Raw genomic sequence first — 12498 nt, forward strand, 5'->3', positions numbered from 1 at the left:
CACATAATATAGAACAATCAATTATTGCTATCAGTCACGTGGTGACCATTTCAGAATCTCCTTCAAGTAGTTCATTTCTAATATGTCCCAATGTGTGCACTCTTGCAAAAAATAAATAAATAAATAAATAAATAAATAAATAAATAAATGTCTAGCAATCTGGACACTGGTCAGAACCAGTAGAATCTGAACAAGGTACTTAGTTTTAATAATGTCAATATAAAAAGATTTTAAGAAGATCTCTTATCATTTTTTATTGCTGACCATCTCCATAGTATCTTGTAAATTGCTTTAAATATGCTTTACACGGGTATTTAAAGTTTTTTGTAGGCCTCTGTCAAATGCAGATAAGGGCTGTGAAGGGAAAAATTTACATTTCATCAGTATTAAAAATTTATTAAAACTCATGAAAATGCACTTTATTGTGCGTGTGTGTGTGTGTGTGTGTGTTTATATTACAATCCCTGGGATATACTCAGGTGAAAAAAAATCATCTCACATTTTCTGCTTATCAACTCAAAGTCTCTCTTCAGCTCCGAACTCTATCCATTGCATCCTGTCTTCCGAGGAAGTCTAACTGCAGTAATCTAGACCCGGGAAAAAAAAGGCTTTAAAGTCTTCCCATAGGATGTGTGGGGTGGAGAGAGATGGAACGTTAGTGTCAAAGAAGCATATTATTTGATTCTCAATATAATTAATAAACTCTTTCTCTTCCCCACAGGAGTCTCCTAAATCTCCGACTCTTATTTGTGTTGAAGCAGAAGATTTGGCTACTTACCTAGCAGAAAGGGGGGTAAGAATCTGAAAAGGGCTTTAAGTATTTAGTACTTTAAACCCTGCATAAATTGGAGATTTGAATAAAAAATCAGCCCTGGTATTTTTCTATGAAAACAGTGAACAGAAGGAATATACAGGCTCAGAGGAATTAGCGTTTTATGCCAAACATCAATCAATCCGGCTTTAGAAGCCTATTTATAATACTGTGGGGGTTCTGGACAGTAGCACTTCACACTGTGAAGACCAACCCATGACATTAGACGGTGAACAATTGAAGTCTTGACAAATAATTAAAACTCTGTTTGAAAATGGAGACATTTTTTCCCACAGCTTTCGAGAGCGCGCGCGCGAGATGTCATCGATATTCAAGAGTGTAAATATTGACTAGTTATTGCTGCTAGCCAGAAGGAGAAAATTCCCTTTGAAATAATAATGTGGAGTGTGTGTATATAACATATACATATGTATGCACACACATATGCATGGAGATGTTAAATATATAGTCATATAGGGAGAGAAAATATAGATTTCACTTTATATGACAGTTGAATAGCTATGCTTTAAACAACCTATGTTCCCTGCCAGTGCCGTTTGAGTGTGAGTATGTATGTATGTGTGGATATGTGTATGTGTATGATATGCAAAGAGACATGAAAATATTTCTGAAAAATTTTATCCATGATTTTTTTTCTATAACATGATGAGAGACATTAGAAAGCAGCGAGCATCTCATCTTAAAAACCTTCTGTGTTGTTTAACTTGCGATCTAGAACTATATACTTTTAGAGCTTGAAAGGACAGAATTAATAACCGTGTCTAGTTTTCATAATATTTTAAGCCCACCTTAAATCCTTTTGGGGTGCAGGCAAGGCACAACTAATACATCAATTAGAATCCTGGAAACGGCTCCTTAATTTGACCATTTTTCATTTAAGAGACATGAGAATTAAATTTTTTTTAAATTAAGAAAATCCTTCATGAGTATTATTTCAGGATCCTCATTAAGCGGAGAACTATTAGAGATCTCGGCAACGCTTTGGCAATATGGAGAGAGGCAGAATAAACAAAGGCCGTTACCTTTCTGCATGGCGCTTCCAATACCTCTCTGGCACCTGCGTGCATTCCATCAGTTAGTGCAGCGCCTCGTGGGATGCACAGAGAGAGCGAAAAAACAAGGTACACGGGAAAGAGAGCAGTCTGCATGGCGACTGCGGCCCAGAGAGGTGAGCCTCACCCCAGGTGAAATGCACTGTGGACTTGGGGAGGCCCCTGGAAAAGAGGATCGCAAAAGAAATGGCATTAGGGAAGGGATAAAAAAAAAAAGAGAGAGAGAGAATGACCTGTCGTCTGTTTCGAGAACAAAAACCAGAGAATGGGTGTGAGATTGTGGCCCGGACTGATTAAAGTTTGGCGTGGTTTTGCAAAGGGCTCAAGCTCCACGCTAGGCTCTGTGAACGTCTGACTCCACCAAAGTCACACACGCCGAACAACAGGAAACAAACCTCCATGTTTACACAGGAAATAGAAACCGCCATCACCTAGACCCACGCTGTTAACCGTTTTAGGGAAGTTAGTCTAGAACGGACTAACCTGGATGTAGGAGGAATTATGGGTGGTACATCTGTCTGTTCTTTCCAGCCCTGTGGTTAAAGAATGGGACACGCTAAATACCTGTGAATGTCTTGCTAAGGGCTTCTGTAAATCACACACACCCAGGAGACTAAGAGAAAATTCCCTGCAGCCTTTTGTAAATGACTAGAGTTTACAGTGTTTCTGACACCCACCCCAACCCCCTTCCTAAGTGTAGGATACTGTTGGCTCAGGTTATGTCGTGTAGAACACTGGTCATTGTGGCTAGTGCCGGGTTCCCATGACAACCCCTGTGTCTACAGCACAACAGGAAGTGTGTAAAAGTTACTGGTTGTGACTAACTGCACACTGACAAAGAGAAAAGTACTCTAGCCCAGAAGTAAGTAAGCCCTTTGATTCAAAAGAAGGCCTTCCCCCAGGCAGACAGCTATCAAACCCCCCACTCCAAACTGGAGTTTAAAAGGTCCACTGAGAAGACCCCGTCCTTCCTAAGGACCCACATTAAATGGAGGCCCAGAAAGTTAGCATCGCGATCCAAGTGTCAGTCAGGACCCAGGTGGAGTCTGTTTCCTTCTGCTGCAGGCCTGTTTCCTTGCAGCCTTGGTTCAGTCAGCCTGAATTCAGGAAGTCACCAGGGGGAGCTCACACATCTTCCTTCTTTTTCTCCCCCTCTGACAGGAGGTTGGCTGTCAGAAGATCCCAGGCAAACTGGTAGGTCACAAACAACATGGAAGGCGCAGTGATTCACCGAAGTAAACAAAGATCATTCCTTCCATAAAAAGACTCGTCTTCCTTAGCACTACCCCGCATCTCTTGGACGGGATACACCTCAGCTGACTGGAGGACTGTGTGTTGAAACTCCTGTGTGGAGAAGACCCTGAGAAGCTCGTGGAGTTGGGGGGGGGGGGGTGAATGTGAGGGAGGGAGCAGTTCTGAACAAGGATGTAGGGGAGGAGAGAGGGAGGGACTGGTATGTGTTGGGAGGTGGACAATGTGAATGGGCATTTTGTAGAACACCCCACTTGTAATCGCACAGGAGGACAATGGAAGGCATTTGGCACAAGGGAGGTTGTGTCTATGAATTGACCCTTGGGATACTCTTTTGTTCTATTTAAGGAAAAGAACTATTTGTCCACACACACACACACACACACCATCCCCAGCCCTCTTCACCCAGAATTGAAAGCCTGGGGCAAAGGACAGAAACTTAAAACATGTAACTGACTTCTGTGTCAATATCAGTGAACAGAATTGTAGTCCCAAGCACTGGCAAGGGCTGGATAATCCCTACACCTGGGACTTCCTAGTCCAGTTTCTCTAAGTGAGGAGTCCTATTATGAGAGTCAGAGAAAACTGACTCCTGCTCTGATACCTCACCCACACACACACAGCCCTCTTCGCAGGGCTTTAAAGATGGAGCTCTAATCCTAAATTCCAATCTCCTGATAGCCCTCGAACATGCTTCATGGGGCTGACCCGCAACCCCATTCTTTGAGGCAAGTGAACTAGAATTGTTTTAAGTTTTAATTTATGGGTCATTCGTTGAAATTCTGGGAGGAAAGTTAAAAAAAAAAAAAAAAAAAAAACTTGGCCACAGACATCAAGTCTTTCTCACTAGGTTAAAAATCCGTTCTGTGTCAGGTTTCTCATCCCGCCACCGCCCCACCCCGCCCCAACTACCCTTCCTTGTAAAATTATGACTGACGTTTTTTGTCCCAAGTCTAAACTTTGAGCCATCACAATTTAAGAGATGAATCACGGCGGATCCGGAGGAATTGCTAATAAATACGATGATGGGTTGCCCGGGAAAACGTGGGGAGTGTGTGTGTGTGTGTGTGTGTGTGTGTGTGTGTGTGTGTGTGTGTGTGTGTCGGGGAGTGGGGGTTGTCTCTCTTCCCGGGCAGATTTTTCTCTGGTGGACAGATTGGGCCCGCAGGGATCGCGGCCTCTAGAATCCCCATGTCGCACTGTGGCTCGATCTGTGTGGAAGAGGCCAGGGAAGGTCTGAGACAGCACCCAAGGACGGGAACAGGGGGACCGCAGGCTCCAGGTGGAACGAGGAGGACTAAGCCGGTCCACAACAGTGGCTCACAGAGGGCTCGGGGCGCGCGGGGGCACGATCACCGTGGCTGAGGCGAGCGAGCGGGAGGGATGCTCAGAAGCACGCAAAGTCACCTCCAAGCGCGGGATCACCCGAACACAGGGGCGGGTGGGGATACAGGGGATGGGTGAATAGGGACACCAGCCCTGTGTGCGGCTCACACTTTTTTTCCCAGGGTTTGAACAGTCCTTAACAGTCCTAACAAGCCTGAGACGCATACATCAGTGTGGCAAAATTTCGTGGAGACTCTGGGGGCGGGGGACGCAGTAGGACTTGGGGACAGCTGTGCGATCACCCTTGCCCCCACCAAGGAGCAAGGGAAACGAAAGCTCAGCTTGGAATCCGAGCGGCCAAAGCGCCTCCATTCCGGGAGAAGTCTCAGAACGCAGAAAGGTCCTTCTCCACTCGCGCATTTTTTAGGGAGCCTGTCCTGGGTGCGACAGGCTGACAGTGCAGCCCAGGGAATATTGGGAAATCCTGTCCCCGGTGTGGTGTCTGGGGCACCTGGTCAGAGACCAGAACCACTGCAAAGAAATTATCCTGGTGGGGCGTCTGGAATCTTTCAGTCACACGACCAGGAAGGAGGGGACATTTTTCTGAACACATAATTTATAGCCTTAAAATGTTAGTATTAAACTGGGTTCCTCACCTCTTCCCAAGACGCAGGATTTTTTTTTTAACTTCCGGATTTGGGAGGGATTGCTGGTAGCCACCAAGAACAATTTCTTGTAATCAAATCTGCCAAATAGTGTTTCCATGAAATACTATTGGGTAAAAAAGATCTGTTACCCAGCTGCCTGTATAATTTTCAACAGAAGCAACTATGCCATATAAAATTCAACCTAGCTCTTATTCAGGGAGGTGGCCCTCAGCACCCCGTCACAGCAGGGGCTCCAGAAACCCTAGCTGATTAGAAAGCTGCTCTCAAAAAACATCAGTCCCACCACCACCACCACCCCACACACAACCCCACCCCATTTATTTAAGTCTTGACTTTTAGCTCAATGTAGAAATGGAGACTACAAGACCAGGATTGAAAAGCAGGGTTTCTCAGGAACGTTACAGGTGAGAAATCTAAGGTGAACACGGGAAAGAAAGAAACCCCATAGCCTATGCCATGACCTTTAAATGAAGAACTAAGGAAAGCCCAAAGGGAAGAGAGAAAGGCAACAAAGATGTGCACTTCCGGGGCCAGCCCCACCCCCACTCACCTTACTTATAAAGAGCTTTAGTTATGTAACCTCACTTACTTCTCCCCCAGCCCTAGAGGTGGGATAATATTTTTTAACTTGAGTGTTTACAGAAGAAAAATGTATATCTCACAGGTAAATTGCTCAAGAGCCTTTAGCTAGTAGCATAGTATTTGGGCTGAATAAGGGACACTACCTAGAGAACTCCCTGTAGTTTGTTGTTGTTGTTGTTGCAGTGGGAAACTGGGAAATCAATTACCCTTGAAAGGGGGTATTTAAGCTTAGAGAAGTTTTAAGTCTACACAAAGACAAGTTTAAAAAAAATTTTTTTTTGGTCATCTATTTAGTGGTTTGGGGACAAAGGTGACAATTTGAGTAAATTGAATAGTTTCTAATCACTTTATGGGATTATGTTGAAACTAATAGAATGGCCAGTTAGAACCGAAGGAGTTTGGACTTTTTCAAACGTTAGGAACAATTTAATTTTTCTTTGGGGGATTAGATCAACTCTCTTTAGAATTGGAACGGTGCTCACAAACCCCACCCACCAAGGAGGACAGAACTTAAATCGGCTGTGAATTTCAGTGGTATCGATGTGACCAACATCAGTTAGTTGTCTTAACCCCTCCTCTAGGCTTCCGCATCCCTGTCTGGAAAGGGAGGGCAAGGAAAAACTTCTGTGAGGTTGTTGTGACATTTACAAAAGCAGTAGGGTTGTAAGCCCTTAACAGAATGTCTGATGTGTAGACAAGGCTTAAATGTATTAGCAGTGTTTCCTGTGATTAAACTGTGTGAGGACAGATTTGGTGAGAGAGTAGGGAAGCAGGATGGTGGGGCTCTCCCACAGTTTGCCTAAGGCTGGCCCTGGGGAAAAGACTGGAATCTCAGGAGCTAGTGAATCCTTGGTGACTTCCTGGAAAGAACAGATACTCAGAGAAGTGCCTTAGGTACTTGGATGAAGTCTGGAGGCCTACTTCCTTGAGCTGGAGCACTCTGAGAAACCTAAGACGCCAAGGGTACTGCAAGATGACTCCAGCAGCTTTCAGATGGGTCAACACTATTGCTCTCAGTAAAATACAAATCTTTGTCTCTTGTTGGAATCTTTGTGAAGGGAAGGGAATTATGTTTCTTTGTGTGCTTTGTTTTTGAACAGCTTCAGTCTCAGGTAACCCCAGGCTAGCCTCAAACTCACTGTACAACTGAGGTTGACCTTAATTCTACCACCTAAGTGCTAGAATTATACAGGTACACTACAGTGCCTAGCCTCTGAGGTGGTGGTAGTTGTTGTTGTTGTTGTTTTAATATTATATGTATACACAGATATTTAACTTTTTTCTTTTCTTTTGGTTTCTTTTTTCTTTCTTACAAAACTATGCACAAGTATTGCTGACTTATAATTTACCACCCCTGTACCTAAAATGAGTTACTATGTTGGAGCTTGAACTGGAATACAAGGTGACACACTGCTTTGAAATGTTGGAAAACGACTCTCTAAAATATCTTCTACTAGAAAAAAAGTAACCAAGATGGACTCTAGAGATGTACTTTGAGAATCCTGACATATTATGCTCTACTCCAATCAGCGCCAAGAGGGAAAACACGGTCATAGAGATAGCAAGAATAGCTTGTTCCCACCCATAGGAATTAATCAGTTTTAATACTTTGTTGATGGCGTCTTGCCTTTAACCTTAAAAATAAAAACACCTTTCTATTATTCTCTTGTATAGTTCTGGAATTCTGCTTCTTATCTTTATGAGGATTCCCCCCACATCACTAGAAATACTGTAGTAGATCGCTTTAGTGGCTAGCCTCACATCATACAGTACTACATGACCCTTTGTCTTTGGATGCTGTGAGCTCCAGTTTGTGCTGTCGTAAACAGGGATGCATAAATCCGTGATTTTAACACCACTTTGCACAACCAACTTCTTTACTGTGTAATCTTAAAGGCCTTTGAACTCTATTGTCTAACTGTGTCAGAAGTTCTTGGAGCTCTTTTTCCATCCTCGGCAGAGTTTATGAAGGACGCCCTTCTCTCTGGGTGTCTCTAGTGGGGACTGATATCTTTGCCAAAATAAAACCTCTTTCCTAATTGCATAGTTTTAGAAGACTGGCTTGTTAGACACAGGCTTATCTGGGGCGGCTGTCAGGGAAGGCGCTTCTTCAGATGTCCCTCGCTGCTTCCATTCGCTGACTGATCTTCTCGTGTCATTCATCCATTTCTGTCTTGACAGCTTGTTGCCCTCAAATCAACCCTTGCCAGGACTTCTTTCCCATTTACCTTCTCAGCTGTAGTTTTGTTCATGATTTTTGGTATATGAAATTTAAGTTACTCTGGTAAGTACATCAAAGCATTTCTTCACGGCTTTTCTTGTCTCATGTCGTTCTACCGAAATCATCCCAGATAGTCGCCTGTTAGCTTTCTGTTTGCACTTATTGTATTTGACTAGGTATTGTTTTGGTAGATCTGATTTTGTCCACAGCTAGCAAGGTGGTTTTTCCATGGACTCTACTGTGGAGAGGAGGATTAAAAACCTGAATGAATGTGTGTTGTTTACAGGGGCGTAGCCACGCCCCAGACACATGACAATGCCAAAGCCATTCCCAGGTCAGGCTCAGAGAAACAGCAAAGCCTTCTGCTGGTTGTGTGTGTGTGTGTGTGTGTGTGTGTGTGTGTGTGCGCGCACACGCGAGCGCGCTGATCTTGACAAGTGTGTTGGTCACAAACTAGCAACTGCCACTTCCCTTTCAGGGATGACTGCAGCCTGAGACTGTTCTCTCCAGAGATGCTCTACTCAAACCCTCCTCCATGTGCTGTACATAATAAACTCCCTGAGTTTCCAGGTTGTGTGGTAGGTGCCCTCGTCATTGCTCCCCAACCCTATCCCAGCTATTGTGTGTCTGTCATCTTGTCGGCATTTCTTCCTTTGCACATCGCACAGGCAGGCTCCGGGGAGGTGGCGTTCAGTATCATCTCTCGCTCGTTCTCTGTGCCTCCTGAGTTCTGTAGTCCGATGTAGAGGAAAGGGGTGCTCTTCACCAAGAGTTCGTGAAAGGGCATCAGTCAATTAGAACCTGAGTGGACAGGATGGGAGGGCATCCCCAGGAGTTGCCACAAGCAAGGAAAGAGCTTTTCTTTAGGAGAAAGATATGTGTAATTGAACTTGACATATAAAGACTTTCCTGTAAGTCCCAAGTAGAGTGTTTAGATTTTGAATTAGTCCCACAGAGTCCATTCAGGAAATGTTAGTTTAGTCCGCACTATGGCCAGACTCAGAGAATGAAATTCTCTCTGTTTCTGTCTGTCTGCGTTTCTCTCTCCCTTTCTCTCTCTCCCCTTCTCTTTCTCTGTCTCTGTTTTTCTTTTCTAACGCTGTCAACCAGTGCTACTGAACTCAACAAAATCATATTAAGAATTATTATTGATTCCTCGTGTCATACCCTGCCTTCTCTTCCTTTAGTTAAATTGTCACAGTACCTTGGGTCCCCTCATTTTTACTTCATGTGATGAAAATTCCATCTGCAGCAATATGGCTCATTTGTGTAAGAAGCTGATGGCCTTGATGGGTGCTGTACTTTGGAGAGGCTGTGTGTGACATGCGTGCACACGGACACACATATGTACTTTGAGATTCTCTTTGGTTTAGTAATAATACTGGAAAACCATCTCAAATTTACATCCTACTTCTTCTTTCACTTCACAATACTTTAATCACCACAGGAGCTGTCAGTGAGAATACTTTCTGTCTGGAAAGTTCTTTTTTTCCATTTAAGTTCCTGGAATTTGGACCACAAAGGAGGAGATCAGAATTTATTTTTTCTCCAAATGACACAGAATCTCCACGCCTTTGTATTATGTAAGTGCATGATAGCAATCAGCTAATTACTGCCATCAAGGAAGACTCTTGGATTGCTGAGAGTCCAGTCACGGTGATGGGGTTTGAGGGAGTCAAGACCCTCTAGAATCTGACATCTTTAATGGATGTTTGTTGGAACTTTTGACCAAGGATCTACTCTGCCAGACAACCAGGGTGTTGCCATACGAACATCATTATACAGAACATGAAGTGAGGAACCACACCAGGGTTTATCACAAATGAGCACCGATCATGAGACCCCACCAGGGTGAGTCTCCGTTGAGGAGCTGAAAAGTGAGAACCAGACAGACTCTAACCTTGAGGCATGGGAGAGCAACAAAGAACTGGAATGATAGTGTAGCAATCAAACTAACAGACATGAGCCATATTGGGGCTTTGGGGCATTAAGTGGAGGACTGACTCAAAGTGTCATTTGGTTTAGTAGAAAAGTGCAGATTCTGGAAGTCCTCTGTTGAATATTAAAGCTAGACTGCCCCAGAGCTTAGATGGATTGGTCTGAAAGCCTTTCTGGGTTCCATCTTGTGACATAATGACATGCTCCTCAAGATGAGGGGTAGCATGCTGCTGCTGCTACTGCTGCTGCCGCTAGGGATTGCTCTCCAGTCCCAAAGCCTGGTCACACCCTGTGAAACAACCATAGTGCCTATCCCCCTCATTCTCTGACCTCTTCCTTTGAAAGTCCAAATGCTTCAATTCTCAGATTGCATTACCTGTTGCAGTCACTGTTGGTGTCAGGGCAGGGGATACATTGTTGCAACTCAGGGGATGCGGGATAGTGTTTGCCTAGCAGGCACAAGGCCCTGGGCTCAATCCTTATTACCACAAGAATAAAACAAAACAAAACAGTAACTCTTGAGCGTACCATCCCTCCCTCCATCAACTGAGTAATTCGGAGGGTAAAGGAGGAAATTCAAAAGAAAAGAAAGTTAGACCACAAAGCAGACCTTAGGTGAAAAGCCACAACGGTTTCACCTGGCTGGAAGGTTTGTGGGAGATTTTGTCCTTTTGCTTTCTTCCAAGATATCGTCTGTCCCAGTGCCCAATAATGGGTATGCATTATGCATATATTAAGAAAAAGTGCCATTCATTTAATGAATGTCTCCATCATTCTGAGACATCATAATTTATTTAACCTGTTTCCTCAAGTTTTGGTACATGAAAAACATTGAAATAAGACCTCTTCGTAATAATAATAATAATAATAATTAATAATAATAATAATAATAATAATACCACACCATATCACAGGCAGATGCGGTGGTACACACCTCTACTCCCAGCACCTTGGGGACAGGAGCTAAAGGATCGCCATGAGTTTGAGGCCAGCTTGCCATTCTTCCTTCAACACAATAATTCAGACATAAAGTAGTAAAATTAAAATGAGTTTGAGACCAGCTTGGTCTATGGAGCTAGTTTCAGGACAGCCTGGGCTACATAGTGAAACCGTGTTTCAAAATAAATAAATGAACAGAAAACAAATAAATGGTATCACACTCACATGGCAGTGAAGCCACGGATACAATGGTCAATAAGAGGACCTAACTCCATCAATAATGATGCAATTATTATTATTATTATTATTAATCATTTTATTTCAAATGATATCCCCTGCTTGGTTTCCCCTCCACAAACCCCTCCTCTCCTCCTCCCTCCTCCCATCTCCCTTTCCCTCCTCCCATTTACCTCTATGAGGGTGCTCCTTCACTGACTCACCCACTCCCTCTTCACTGCTCTAGCATCCCCCTATACTGGGGCATCGAGCCTCCACAGGTCCAAGGTCTTCCCCTCCCATTGATGCCAGATAAGGCCATCCTCTGCTGCATATGTAGCTGAGCCATGGATTCCTCCATGTGTACTCTTTGGTTGGTGGTTTAGTCTCTGGGACTCTGGAGGGTCTGGTTGGTTGATATTGTTCTTCCTATGGGGTTGCAATCCCCTTCAGCTCCTTCGGTACTTCCCCTAGCTCTTCCATTGAGATCCTAGGGCTCTGTCTGATGATTAGCTGTTGGGAACAAAAAAGGGGGGACCTGGGGAAGAAGGGAGAGAATAGCCCACGTCCAGCCAGAGTTCCTCCTATGCTCTGGGCAGGCAGACGCAAGAGGGCTGGCAGACGCTTTCCACTCGGGGGGGGGGGGAAGGGTATCCAAGCCTCTGACCCACTCAACAAGTGGATGGACAAGGGGCAGCCTCCGACCTGGGGGTCCCAGGGCTACGCCCTGTAGCCCCGGGGTTATAGGAGAGAGGGATAAGGGAAGAGGTTCCCAACACTTGCGAGAGTGCGCACAGCCTTGATGGAGCAGAGACTCTCGATGGTTTAAGAGCTTTATTGTAGAAGTGCAGGGAGAAAGAGAGAAGGTAGAAAAAAGAGAGCGAGGGAGAGGGAGGAAGGCTAGAGAGAAAGAGTAAGAGGGAGAGAGGAGAGGAGAGGACAATAAGAAAGGACAGAAGACAAAGAGAGGGGAGAGAGGGTAAGAGAGAGAAGGGTAAGAGGGAGACCAGAGAGTAAGCAGTAAGAGTAAGAGAGTGAGGTGGGGCTGAACAGCCCTTTTTATGGTCTTCACTGTTGCTAGGTAACTGAGGAGGAGTTTAGCCTGAAGGTCAGAAGCTTGAGCAATTGTCTACGTGACTATTGACCATGCTTCTCTTGTGGGGGCTGGGGGGGGGGGGGGNGGTGTCGGTAACTTAGGCAGGGGCCAGAGTTCCAGGAGCATGAGGGAACNCCTACCATGTCATGTAGGTGAATTATGACCATCAGGGTTCAGACCTCAGCTCAACTGGAGACCAGCCTGTAATTCCTCACAATTAGCTGTGAGTATCTGCATCTGTATTGGTCAGGTGTTGGTAGAACCTCTCAGGGAACGGCCATACCAGGCTCCTCTCAGCAAGCACTTCTTGGCATCAGCAATAGTGCCCGGGTTTGGTGTCTGCAGATGGAATGGATCCATTGGTGGGGCAGTCTCTG

At 44.7% G+C, this 12498-nt stretch overlaps 1 long non-coding RNA gene across 1 annotated transcript; it reads right to left on the reverse strand.

Moving 5' to 3' along the window:
- Window positions 1–272: 272 nt before the first annotated feature.
- LOC110285200 lies at window positions 273–2554 on the reverse strand. The gene is made up of 4 exons (XR_002377032.1): window positions 2368–2554; window positions 1855–2046; window positions 500–587; window positions 273–354 (listed from the first exon to the last, which is right to left on the reverse strand). It is a non-coding gene; the product is annotated as an uncharacterized LOC110285200 (long non-coding RNA).
- Window positions 2555–12498: the final 9944 nt, after the last annotated feature.

This window comes from Mus caroli, chromosome 18, assembly GCF_900094665.2.
Source record: "Mus caroli chromosome 18, CAROLI_EIJ_v1.1, whole genome shotgun sequence".
In the NCBI taxonomy this organism is placed as follows: Eukaryota; Metazoa; Chordata; class Mammalia; order Rodentia; family Muridae; genus Mus; species Mus caroli.